The following is a 12,336-nucleotide window of genomic DNA, read 5'->3' as shown; positions in this document are numbered from 1 at the left end:
GATGACATCAAGTTGCACAGAGGGAGAAAAATGTTATTTCTGTTTTAAATATGGCAATTCATGATGAATTGATCATGTTTGTTACGCCGATCCGCTTGGTTCTGTGCATACCTTGTCCAATGCATACCTCATATAGCTTATACTGTAAAAGTTGACGATTTTCGCGATTCATCCATTATGCGCAACGCAACTTTATCCACTTGTGCGTTTTTTACTCAAGTATAATAGTTCTGTTGTAAGCGCGTCTGGTGAATATTCAAGAACGCGACGACTTATACTCTAGAGTTGAAAAACGAAACTTAAATCTTATCGATCGCAAAATTTCTGCAAACATGGGGTAAAATTCCTTACTTCGTCCTCCTTGTGACCAAAATTATTTTTCGTATGAATTATTAATTGTAACGCGGAATGTGGAGTGTATCGCAAACACAATTCCGTGAGACCGTATAATTATGTAGGTGTTTATTTAACACTTGTCCATTATCGTCATCGTTCTCGTCACAGGCGTCATCATAGTTCTCACAATAGACAACTATACATAATATTTATGTTGTTATATCATTGTGCGCTCCGTATAAATTGTTTACTGAACGAGTTCCCTGTGCAATTAGCGATCGGGAATTTTATCAGTGATATACGTATGCATACATCATTCATATCACGGTGATGCGGAGGAAAAGGCGTCAGTGCAGCGCGTGGTTCAATATTGTAATGATCAAAGAAATTTCTAGAGGCGATCGAGCGCGACATTTCGCGATACTTGTTAATGACGACGGATCGGAGCGACGATCTCTTGGGTCAAGTCACAGACGCGTTGAAGGATAACCGGGGTGGATTCGTCGTTCGATTCAATGCTGATTATTCGTTAATTATCAATTTTGTATGTTGATGCGCAAAGATTCATCGTCCAGCAAAGACGCGGTCATTCGTTTTGAATCGAGGGCAAATGCGAGTTTTGAACAGAAAACAAAATGAGAATGAAACAGAACGGTCAGAAAGAAAAAGAAAAAATGTAACGTATATTCTTCGCGTGGAACCGTAGCTGCGCAATTTCTTACGGCTGAAATACAGAGTAACCGAAAAAAGTAGTAACCGAAAAGAGATAAAGAGAGAGATGAAAAAGTACCAGAGAACGACTAATGGAATAATTGATAGCCTGGAGCTATGCGGCTGGATGCTTAACATACTGTAGATGTATCCGAGAAGAGAACACATACGCCTGTAATTACTTTTTTCCGCACAGGCATGAAAAAGTTGCTTTTTGGCGTCTGTTTTCGTACCGCAAAGTGTCATTTTACATGCATTCTTAAAATCATGCATATAAACTGACGCTTTGCGGAACGGAAACAGACGCCATAAAGTGACTTTTTCATGCCTGTGCGGAAAAAAGAGTTTTCACCACACCCGCACGGAAAGTACAACATTCGACCCCTCGCGTAAACGGGAAATTAAACTTTCCGATGCAGGGGGTGGTGAAAAATAGTATACGTCACACGGGAGTGAAAAAGGCTATCCCAAACTGCATTTTTGCCACCCTGATCTTCGGCTCGGGTGTTAATTTTGTACGCAGTTTGGAATAGCCTACTTTCCCTCCCTAGGTGCGTGACATACTATTAATTGTCGTGGACTTGTATGCACAGTCAAACTGCGCATTCAAGAAAGCGATCAAAGTCCTGAAAGGCAAGGTTACTTTAATTAACGAGGTGCAGCGTCTTAGGCGAGGACAATGTTTTCTACAAGAGCTTTATGTAGATATTGATACATCGAACTCGAGTCAAAGTCGAGTCGAAGTCTAAGCGACGCGCGCAGCTTGATGTTCATTTTCATAAACATTTTTTTCTTCCCAGTTCTTAACAATTTTCAGACCTACGCACGGAGAGAAAAAAGTCGTTACATCAACCTAATTGATTCAGTTGGATGAAAAATTGTTGTTTCAATCATTATTTTGTGAAAATGAATATGCCGTAGTCAACGTGATAAATTCTGTCACGTCAAATCAACCAAAAGTGTGATTTGAACCATGCGGTTGATTTGATTCAAAGTTTTCAGGGACAAACAATATTTATTTGTGTTAACTCAATGATCCGATTAAAGAAGAGGGTACCTGTGGTTGGATCCGTGCAATCGCTTCAATTAATTTTTTTTTTTGTCCTCAAAGAATTCGATATTCCGTGGAATCAAATTTGATCCTATTGAATCGACTCTTACGTTTGACGTAATAAACAAATTGATTTTGCAAACCCAAGTGATTATTATATTTTCCTTTCATTAACATTGTTGAATACGTACGGTTGAATGAACTAAATGTGTCTTTAGTCACGAACTTTTGATTATTGAAAGAAACAAATCAAGTTTTTTAGCCTAAGCAAATCTACATCTTGTAGGTTGTCACCACTTCTTGTTTCGTTGATCCAAGTCAGGGAATATAACAAGTAGCAATTTTTTCTTTTTGGTTCAACACCTTTTTCCGCTCAGTCTAGACACTCGATATATGAAGTGAAATGGTGCGAACATTTAACTTCCTAGTTTGCGTCGTTATAATAAATGCCGGAAAAAAATAATTCACCGTTTTATCGGTCCGCAAATGATGTCACAACGATCAAAAACGCCTGATGACGCGCGCCTCGCATAGGAGCCAGTCATCGTAACAGCAAGTCAAGGTAAGTCATTTTCAAGAACATCTAACCAATTAGTAATCAATTATTGGACTTCAATGACGCGGTTTTCAAAAGTCAATTATTAACCTATGTTGTGTCTATGTTCAATACTGAGCGGCACCGCTAGAGGTGCGATCTACGTGACGTCATACGCCTAGAGCCAATTGTAGGTCACTCTGGGTTACAACGCGCGGGAAAATTAAATGTGTATTAAAAAATATGAAGAAGGAACATATTTTTGGAGAAAAGAGTTCAATCCGTCGAGACTAACTGAATGCCTAATCGATCCTTGGGTGAATTTTTTTCTAATTATGCCTGATATTCAATTTTGGTGTCGAGGTATCGTGGATTTTGCCACTCAAGATAACGGATTGGGTTATTTCTGATTTTTCTCCGAATAACGATAAATATAAATGCTGTGCAAGTGGAAATTGCGGCTCTTATGCTAATTTATGAAAATTACAACCTTGAAGTAAATTCTGTTCCAGATCTTGGGCTGCAGGTGTATGCAATCGAGTTTTTTGACCCATCACGAGGAATTCGGCAAACAAGAAGCTGTTTGCAGCGGCCTGTCAGTGGAATATTTTGACGATCCTCGAATGAGGTATATATGCACGGTCATGGATGAATAAAACCGTCAAAAATGACTCGTTCAACGGGTGAAAAATCGGCAAACTTTCCCAATCTGAGGTGAACTGATTGGCCGGTAAATGAGCAATCGTGAAAGGCGAGCGGAAATTCCGAGCATCACGTCACTCGAGGAATATACTTTTAATAACGCAGCCGAGATGGAATTCGTGTGACTAAATCGGCCCCCCCGCGGCTAGTCGAGAGAAACGTATCTCAAACAGAACCTGCAACACGATCGGCAATGCCGATTCACAATTGTCGATGAGTCCAGCGGTTCCCGCCTCTCGTCTAGGAACTGTTTTTCGAGAATTTTGCATCCATTTAATCGTGCACCGAACCCTGTCCCCCAAAAATCGACCTTGATTGACTATATGCACGAATCTGGAGAACGGCCTTCGCCTAGACTCCGGCTGTGGATGTAGTAATATTCGAGATTAATTGAGAGGGACTTTGACTAGTCGAGTTTCGATTTGATAGCTGCCCAACAGCGAGCGCATGTGGCAACACACGTATACGCACATCCATGTATGTACATACACGCGAGGCTATTTTGCAAGATGAATTCGCAGCTTTTATAGACATTCGTCGAAGGTAAAATTACGGCAGATGTGTTCTCTCTGTTATTTTGCTTAGCGTGAAACAACTCTCGACTGATGGTCAATCAGACAAATCATCTGACAGCTCAAATAAAACTCGAAGTGTCCCACCGCGCTGCCATTTTGGATTCGCGCCGGCGCGGCTACGAGCATGATGTAAGGAAATAAGTTGAAATAATGCGCATATGCTTCGGTTGAACCAATCAGAAAACATATGAAAAGTGACGTTCTTAGTATTTATATTATTATTTTTGCAACTTCTCAAAGCACAAACTGGCATTTTCAGCAAACAGAATGTACAGAAATAAATAAGTAACCTCCAGTAACCTATTTACGTGATTTCTGTGACGTCATCTTGGATGTGGGCAGACTTAGCGAAAATCGGTTTTTAGTTACGACACCTCATTTCCTTATAACATGACTACGAATAAACTTTTCCTCTTCATCCGCTCAGACCAGGTGTCAAGGGGTCTGAATCTGCTGCTTCATTATTTTGCCATGTCAGCTGGAAAAAGCCTCTTATAAATACTCGGTTATAACTCGAACGTGTGAGGTGTACAATTGTACTTGTTTTTCAACATTGGTAGAACACAGAACGTGACGTCATGTCAAAATTAAATCCCTACCTACGAACATCGGTCGTTGCAACTTATTTGAACACATTGCGCATAAGTTGAAAGAACAAATGTTAATGTTATCCGGATATTGGAAAATACGTCATTGAATGTATTTTTCAACCGATATTTCAAACAAAATTAATACGATGATCCGATCCTGTCACCTCTAGGTCAACTATTTTTTGAGTCAGGCATTTTTCACCTATCACTTTCAAATTTTCTGAATAAGTTTCAAAATCACGGACAGAAATCACTTTCAAAATGACGGTGAAATAACAAGAGAATCAAGACTAATGTTTTCAGTACGATATTGAACATTTGAAATTACCAATGATGAATTTTTTTTTTACTTCATTTCACCTACGACCTAACCGAATAGACAAGCTGTAATGCCCGTGACAGGCAATGACCGTAATAAATGTAAATGTATGAATTCTCGACGCAGGAATATTTACTACGCAAAAATTCTAGCAAAATGTTTTCGGTTTATTCAACACTTGAGTTTCGACACGATGTCAGAGTTCAGTCATGTAGCGCGCTGCGCACTGCGCAATCGCAAATCGGAACAAAATTGACCGATAAACGTTGCTTCGAGTGGTCTTAACACGGTATATTTTATCTCTGCTCGATCGGTTGGATAATGAAAGGAGTATCGAAAAAGAAAATGATATTTCCTCCGATTTATACTTACGTTGTATCTTCTCATGTGTACTGGACACCCGATGTAGTAAAATTATGGTTCCAAACGGCAATTACGTTTTACCGAGTCTGCCTGCTTCATGCCAATACCTGTAATACATATACCGAGTTATTTCGTAGAGATATCACATGGGAAATTTTTTTTTTGTAGGGATAACAATAGAAATTAATAAAAATAAATACTATACATTGTTTATTGGTATTTAAACTTTATAAAAAAATTTATTTCACTGTATTTGTACAAAAATTACTATATAAAAAATCACGTGATCTACAACACTGAGAAAAAAAAAATTGCCCCACAGACGGTATCATATCTCCATTAAATGTTGATCAATCTGCAAAATTTTAAAAAATTCTTGTAAAATAAAGTTATAGTTATAGTATGTCGAACCGAATTTTGAATGTCGAAAAAGTTGGCGGTTTATGGCAATTTACAAAAAAGTATGCGTTGTACATAATAAATTTTACACTTAAATTATTTTTATAAAAATTTTTGGCAAAATATCAAAAATCAAAAGAATATTTTTTTTTATAAATCGCATCAAAGAATATCAAAAACTGTATGAGTCATCATGCCTTTCGTGTCAAAAAAGTAGTTTTGAGACAAACGCGTTTAAAATTTTAAGTGCGTTTTGCTCGAAGTCGCACGCAAGAACTTTATAAATTTTTTTATTTAGTAAACTCACGTTTAATCTCCCATCCCAATTTCGTAGTGTATGCCTTCGTAATCGGTAGTTAATTATTTATTTTTTTCCAGTCGACGAGCTGTTATGGCCTTTTTTGCTGCTTTAGTAGCATTGATTCGTGCGTGTTTTAGCCCGTTCACATTTTATACCATAACTTTGGATGTATATGGAATTTTTGCAAACGACTTTCACAGAAAGAAGTCTGAAACTATAGAGAACAACAATCTGTTAAAAAATCGATTTCTTGAAAATTCTGGATGGTTGTAAGGCCTTAACGAAGGATTAATCCGCCTACATATATACAATCCAGGGTACATTTTACCAATCGACATTTTTGATTTCATGGTAAATGATTGGGAATGGTTAAGAATTCCGGCAATCATGAAAAGTGATCAAAATTTTGATTCGTTGAATGTACTTTCAGTTGCCGAATTTCAGGCGGATTACGGAAAAATGTACCCCGAATTGCATAAATGCAGGCGGATTTACCCTTTGTTCAATAAGTTTCAACTCCGTTTTTGTTTTCCATTTTTTTTCTTCACTCTTCTTTTTTACAAAAACGAATATGCATATGGATATCCCGGCAGGTAAAATGTACATTGCAAGTACATGTAAATATAATTTCAAGGCAAACATCCAAAGGTCACCGGATTCCTTCCCCACCCGGCTCCTACCCAGGGAAAAAACGCTGTGGAAGAGCATCGTGTGCACGTCTGACTTATAATGTCGCATTTTTTTACAACCCTATATTCATCAGATTAACATTTCTCAGTCAAATATTAACTCGTCATACCTTTGTCGTAACTTTTTACCCGAGCAATAGTCGATTATTGGATCTGTGTTTCTTTTTTCACTACGCAAAGAATATAATTCAAATTAATAAAGGGAATAGCCAGGAGGCATTTTAATCATCATTAAATTATCATTCATTCCTTTTATAAATATCGTTCTATATCCGTATTATTCAATCCGAGTCACAAATATATAATACCATATTTCAACATTAAACGCTTATACCTATACTGCACATAGTGTTATATCTTATAGGTGTAATTACTATTGGAAATATGGTAATATCAAAACTGCATGGGAGCGAATACACGGGATGTGTAATAATTCATATAAAAGAAAAACTGCTGCAGGCGATATTCGATGTATAACAGTTATACGTACGGCAGGCATAAAAAAGAACCAATTTAAAGCATAAAAAATCTTTACTTTTTGCTCACGAACACGCTCTCGAAAAACAGGTTTTGAACGGGCGTTTTGTATCAAATATTATACAAAAAACGTTTCATGTTGTGTGAAAAAATCTAAGAAAATTGCTAAAATGCCAGAATCATTATTTCTCCCGGTGACTTTTTCAAAATCTATTTTTCAACACCGTGTATCTCACCAAAGAATAAAGATTTTTCGAATTTTCAAGCATCAAAAAAAAGATTCAATCTTCTCATTTCGATCAAAAAATGTGTCTGAAATTCGGTCGACGCGGTCGGATTTTATTCACGTTTTAAATCGGTCCATTTTTTTTTTTTTTTTTTTTTTTTTTTTTTTTTTTTTTTTGACCCACCCGGCGTAGTGTATATTTGTGCGTACATCGCAATATCCGGTTCATACCGCATTCATAATTCCGGCTACCTAAACAGTTAAGTCTTCGGTATTGGTGTGATAATGAATATTGAAGATATTGTGCCAGTGATTATAATAAAAATTCACTGCAACTTGCGTAAGATAACAATATTTAACAATAAATTATGCTTACCATATGTGTACAAAAAATTTGAAAATATCTTGATTCAGCATAATAATATTTATACACGGTATATATATCTATATATATTATATACATCATCTCACCTACACTAACAATATAATTACCTTGACAAATAAATATAACGATGCTGGACAGCCTATGATATACCTGTCTTGAAATATGAAGGCGTAGTACAGCTGTGTGATAATCACGGGTTACACGAGGTGTGTATATTGCGAGTGACAAAAAAATATTACGAAATACGGATCAGCAAGTGATATTAAGGCATTCCTTATACCTATTATTATTATTATTATAATATACCTATATATTCGAGTGAAGAAGTAAACGCGCGCGTTGTTTGAAACACGTCTATTTGCCTTGGAACGCGGTTTCAGTAATAATATAAAAAGCTAATTATGAGACGAGCTCCGTTTGCAGGCCAAAATTAGATTAGGTATACGACCCACATAATATGAAGCACCTTAAGCGTAAACAGAAAATAAAGGAGAAATATTGTGTTTTAAAACCTCGGAATAACAAGAAGCACGCATTGTCGGCTTCTTGGTATTCACCTGTGGAATGTTTTCCATAACAGATATCAAGTCACGGGAAAACTTGCGCCTAACACGTATGCAAGCTGCGATATATGACCCGCGTGAATTTCTTCTCATACGCTTGTATATAGCGTGTTACGTACTGGTACATACGTATTGGTGCCGGAAATTTGTATATCTCATGCCCGGAAACGCCTGACGGCCAAGAGTCAAGGATTTTGCCCATATTCTTAATAAAAATTCTATGACCCTTCGACTGCTATCGGTATTTTTTTTACGAAATTTCATTGAACGCGTAGCGATCAGGTTGATACAGATTTACATCAACGCGCATATGTAATTGTCACAGCCATTTTTCAATGTCACCAAGAAGTTCCTACGCAAGACTCGCGAAGTTATCACATCCATCTTTCCTGGTTTTCGGTTATACACTCGGTTTATATTATAGCCATGCACGTTCAAGCACAGAGATATTCATCTTCACTGTAGCTATCTCAAAAACTGATTTAAACCCTCGAATTAACCATGCGATTAACGCGATTCAGGAAGCTGCGCAGAGATCGTTGCTATATTCGTCTGCGTACATACACGTCGACCTCTGTTTTAAAGTCACATTAATCACGCGATAATATCTAAGTGTCCCTAACTTTGATGAAAAAAATGTATGTACTTAGTCGACGGATTGATACTAATTAAATAGTCAGAGGTGTAAAAAGAAACTCAACGAATTTATACAGGCAAACGTTCAGCCGCCTGTGTTTATATGGCCACAAAAATATTAACTCAAGTTCAACAATTGATGATCACTGTTCTTCGCATCGAAGATAAAATTCATGCCTGTGCTAATTTGCAGTTACAAATACGACCGCCATATTTAATTAACCGTCGGCAATTGGCTTGTGATACCTTAAAACAATTAATGCAATACTTAACTTTCTGTGGAAACTGAGTCGGCCAAGTCTCTCTATCAGTCGATGGGCTGCTGACGCGATCAAAAAAATGGGAATATTCCCTCGGGCGGGATAGAAATAAGCGTTGGAAAACGTGAGTTGAGTGCCAGTGAATTCTTAACCTCCCACAGGCAGCGTCACATCTTTTATGTGATACGTAATTCTGCTATAACTATATCACCATCTTTTCCCCACAATTTCGAATCAAGACTTGATCGAAATGCCAAAATGCTTCCTAATAATTTCTGCGAATGGAATGATCGAGTGTTTCCGAAAGTCGACTTAACGCGTGAAGGTTACAAAGCAAGATGGGTTCGCTTTTTCAAGCCGGCGGCGGCTGAGCAGAAGCGGGAGAATAATATTAAGATCACTTTCCCTGACCGCCGGAGTCCCGATCGAAGGCCTTGCATAACGGTGACACAAGGCAGTAATAATATCTTTTACCGGTTTACGGGTACGCAGCGTAAATTGCGCGTGCACACACACGCGATGTGACAGACTACAAATAATACACATTTGTGTAACGAGTATTTCGCACGTACATTTTGATGTTTGCAGGTACGAGTATGAATTGCCTCCGCAGATTGTTTTTAATGTTAAATTTTAAAAACGTGTAATTGAATTGGAGCCCGAATGAGGCTAATACAAGAGAAAAGTGGGACAAGGAGACGGCCTGAATGAATATATATACATAATTAATATGTGTGTGTGGGTGCGTGTATATTATCTCTCTATGGGATAAATCGCTTTGTCATTTTATTAATTGCCTGACAATCAGTATTATTTACCACACCATGCGTAACATGGGATTGCAGTAGGAGACTGTAATACCCGAAATATAAAAGCAAATAAACTAAAAAACGTTCACTGGTACAGCAACAAGGTTATCAAACATGTAATGGAATCAGTTTTCGGATCGAGAATTCGCATCATCGAAGAAAATATTGCTGATTAACAGTAAGTTACGCAGTTTTTAAGTATAGCACCGAAGCATCGAGACCAGTGCAGTATGGTCCAGGATATTGGGAGTTATGAACAAATGGGCAATAGTATTTCCTGACATCCGAGTATCGATAAAATTCGAACCTTCTCTTGCACTACCTGTGACGCAATCGGTTGTCGAATGCCATAGCGAATCACGACGTTGTGTGAAACTGACCAAAATCAATTAAACCTGACCGCGAACGAAAGGCCCTTGACTGGATATTTTATTCCGGTATTGCGACACTCGATTACATCTGAATACTTTTACATATGCCAACCTGGTATAACATAAATTAACGATCGATTGAACTTTAATCGGTAAAATTGAACAACATTCAAAATCCGATCGGTTCTCCCGTTTATATTAAAGACCAGATTTGTAGACAGATTTTCTTTATCATTTTCAGATTATCAGTCTTAACCTCGGAACTACAAAATTTCTGTGGACCCTCGAATTCCATGTCCAGGTTATTAACTTTTTTTCACGTCTATTGACTGTACGGCCTAGAGAATCGAGAATTTGAAGGATAAATATTTGCCAGTCAAAACCGCGAAATGTGAAATGCAAAATTCGTATGCAAAATAAACACTTCATAAATATTCGAATCGATAGACACCTGACGTCACTATGGATCATTAATCAATTTTGTCCTTAATAACCATCACTTACACGAAATGCGCCTTTATTGCAAAATCGATTTTATTCTTCTTTTGTTATTACTTTCTTATAAAGTTTACCTAATTGAGTTTCGTTAGCAATAAGAAAGTAGGAATGTCGAAGGTTGATACATCACCTTCTTGAAACTACGTGGACTGTGAATTTGGAAAAACCATATATGTATATACATGTATAGCTACGTCAGTACTAACCATGATGTAATTGACACGCATGATCGGCGTGTCCACGAAAATGCGTCACTGTCTCTTATAAGAGCAAGCAAATTGGATATAACTAGAAGAAATTAGCAAATCATTTCGAGTGGAGTGCGTTTACATTAACGCAAAAACAATCCTCATTACCAATGTAACAGCGATGGCATCCTGCCTCTTCCTAGTTATAACCAAGAATGAAAAAAAACACTGCCTAAATTTATCGTAAGTGCAATTTGTTCGTCGCTAGGTAAATACGTAGATACATTGTGTCTCTAATTGAACGTATACCATACTTTATACGTAAACATTAGACATATATGTATAGTATATGTGCAATTACATGCGCGAGAGTTAGTGAAAAATATTCGTGCGTCAGTTGATATACATATTTATGAAAGCAATTTTGGTTTTCGTCATTTCCATTAAACTTTACGAACAACTAAATTCCATTAGTTCCACTCAGGAAGCAGGAGAAAAAAAAGCTACGTAGAAATAAATACTACTCAATACATAAATGATACAGTTAGAAGCATAACTCAACGCTTATTCTCATGCTCCTTTAATCACTACCACACAGCATATTTTAAATTGCGTTCCGAAATTGCACAACGCATGATCTTGGTGTAAGACGAGCGACAGCCAATCAGAGTTATGCTTCTTCTCGACTCTTCCTCTAGTGGCGATCGCAATCTCAGTCTCATCGCGCGTCGCTTCCGGTGTTTAAACACATTTCCGTTGATATTCGAATGAGGGCTGCAGAAAACGATCGCCGTAGATCGTTCATGATCGAAAATTTCACGGTTATTATCTTCTTCCTTTCTTCTTCAATTCGCCCAGCTGGGTTTAACTGGATTTCGTCAAATTGACGATAACTATCTCCTTCCTTTTTACTGCCTATCTGGGTATAGCCAGATCTCATTATTCCTCATATATGGAAGTGGATGTGTAATTCGATATTTTAATTTCGCGTGAAAGAAATTTGGTTAGATTCCTGATATAATCAAAGAACCTGCAAAACCAGTCTGTAGAAGCGAATTCATGTATGACAGATAAATACAACTTATTTGCAAAGATATGTCTACAATTTTTTTTTGCAAAAAGTAGCTCATTTACACCATTTTTCAGATATGTCAATTATCAGGCTAGGTTTTTCAAATGTCAATAGAAACTCACGTCTCCCGGTAATTCCAGACCTCGTTTGAGATTGTGAACATTTTTTTTTCCCTACAAATTAACGTTACTTCGATTTTTAACGCCGTGTCAACATCTGACATGGTCAAAGATGCTAATTTTCGGGAAATTCAATCATTCAGATCATAGATGCAAAATTT

This window comes from Diprion similis, chromosome 8 (genome assembly GCF_021155765.1).
Source record: "Diprion similis isolate iyDipSimi1 chromosome 8, iyDipSimi1.1, whole genome shotgun sequence".
Taxonomy (NCBI): Eukaryota; Metazoa; Arthropoda; class Insecta; order Hymenoptera; family Diprionidae; genus Diprion; species Diprion similis.
The sequence above is the reverse complement of the archived record's forward strand: the minus strand, read 5'-3'. Positions refer to the sequence as shown.